The following is a 2,465-nucleotide window of genomic DNA, read 5'->3' as shown; positions in this document are numbered from 1 at the left end:
CATTGAGCATACGTAGTGGTACGTTACACGTACACGGTCAGCAGCCCACTTTTGGTCAACATTAGAGTACACTAGGCGTACTCTCTTGGTACATAAGGCGTACTCAGATGGGAAAAGATATTGTCTTCTGGACCTTAACGGTAAACTTTGACTTAGACCAGGGTTGATCAAGTTTGACTTAAGGGTATTTTAGGTATTTTGAGCTATAATTAACCCTTGGTCTATATCTATTGAATAGGTAATCTGTAGAGTCGGTATTAGGAACAGTATGTTGTTCAGCTATTCGATGGACTACAAGGTGATTTTTCTTCACTGTACTTACGGGTCAAAGGCGCCAAGGCCGACCCTTTGGGTTGATATCCTAGTTTACCATATGTTGCTATGTTGTAGTGATCTGTGATATCTATATCCTCGTATATATGATGTTGTTGGGTTTTGAGCACTCTAACACTCCTATGGCGTACATGCAACCCTAGAAACCTTTGATCTATGTTTGACTAAGATACATGCAAAAATGATTTTCCAAGGTTCATAATCCTATCTAGCATACATGGGGATCTTTTATTCTAATAGTTAGTAAGAATTACATACCTCTTTGTAGCTTGGATTCCTTTGAAACCTTGTGAGCCTAGCACCTCAAGTGTGATGCCTCAAATGCTTCACACAACACCAAGTACACTTGGAATAAACTCTTAATAGAATAAGAACACTTGCAAAATCGGTTTGCCCTCCTCTTTCTTTCTAGTGGCCAATTTTGGTGAATAGAATAATCTTTATATAGTGTTTCATAATTAAGGTTACACTATGTAAGCCCTAATTGTCATGACTTTTCATTTCAATGACCCATGGGTTATGTAACCCCCATGGAGCATCCATGGAGCATCTAATGGGTTTAACCCAACTTGATAATCCATGGAGCCTTGGCCCACTATATAAGTCATGGATGATTGACACAATCAACCCATATATTTAATTAGTCTTCTTTTGATCACATAATTAATTCTAAATTAATTATTGATCAATACTAACTAAATATTATTATTCTTATTATTAATATATTAGAACTTATAATATTTTAATAGACCATAAGTGTCTTATTTCTCTCATTTACTCTATCTAAGTACATGATGCCATGCAACCCAAATGGACAATGTCGGGTCGGGTCAAGTACATACCAAATATAGTTATGGACTTAGACACTATCCAACCGTCTCCCACTTGGATAAGTCCAATAACTATAGTTGCAAGTATGACTTCAGGAACTGATCAACAATCGTAGCGCTTTCAAGGTCTCTTGGAACTGAGAAGATGATGGTGTGCCATTTTAGATAAGTGATCATATAATCCTCTGTTCTAGATGTCGGTCGGATAAACACATGGAACAATGTCTTTCTATTGTCTAGTAGTTGCTTCCCGATTTCTGATTTGTTTGACATAGAACTTAATTGAACACATCAATTTAGTTCTGACCGGTCCCGGTACATGGATCAAAACAAAATCATCGAGGGGCCCTGATATCGCTTCTAATCCAAGAAGGAACAGATAAACTTGGAATCATATGTTTGCACTACTACTTGTTGAATTACACACAAAGGTACGTTTTATAACATCGAGTTACCAATGCGTTTTTGTACAATCAATTCATAACCAACTCATAGGTAACAAATCATATGTCTAGGTTTGAAGACTTATATGATATTACCGTCTCACGATCACTCGAGATAAATTCCATGAAGTGATACCAGTGAGCGTGGGTTGAATCCAATACTCAAAACTTATGAGCACTCATGAGTGTTGTAGCCCCCTTTTTCCAACATCTTGGACCTCTACAAACCAACCCATGATAGTCTTGATTCATATGTACTTCCAACATATGATTGACTGTGGAGAATTTGAATAATATGATATATACCATAACATAATTATTCTGGAAGTCAAAACATGCAAAAAGAAATACGAGTAAACGATTGACAAGAGATAGCAACACTTTACTCATAAATAACAACTTTTATTTATCATCAAATGTCAATTACACTTTACATATTTCAAAATTATCTAACTTCTAAAAACTAATATCATCTCTTAGCCCTTTGCTCTTAGCATGCTGAAGATGCTTAACCCTACTCAGTCCCTTCGTGAGGGGATCTGTCGGGTTCTCATCTGATGATACCCTCTTTGCCACGAGGATTCCTTCTTCTATTCGATGTCTGATGAAATGATATTTTATGTCGATGTGCCTAGATCTCCCGTGATCCCTTGGTTCCTTTGCTAAGGCTACTGCACTTTCACTATCACAGAAAATTTCCATGGCCTCCTTAATAGCTGGTACAAGTCCAAGGTCTCCAATGAAGTTCCTTAGCCATATAGCCTCCTTTTATGCTTCACTTGCTGCTATATACTCTTATTCAAAAGTAGAATCAGACACTGTATCTTGCTTGGAACTTTTCCAAGTAATAGCCCCTCCA

Source organism: Lactuca sativa, chromosome 5 (genome assembly GCF_002870075.4).
Source record: "Lactuca sativa cultivar Salinas chromosome 5, Lsat_Salinas_v11, whole genome shotgun sequence".
Lineage (NCBI taxonomy): Eukaryota > Viridiplantae > Streptophyta > Magnoliopsida > Asterales > Asteraceae > Lactuca > Lactuca sativa.
This window is presented reverse-complemented; position numbering follows the sequence as displayed.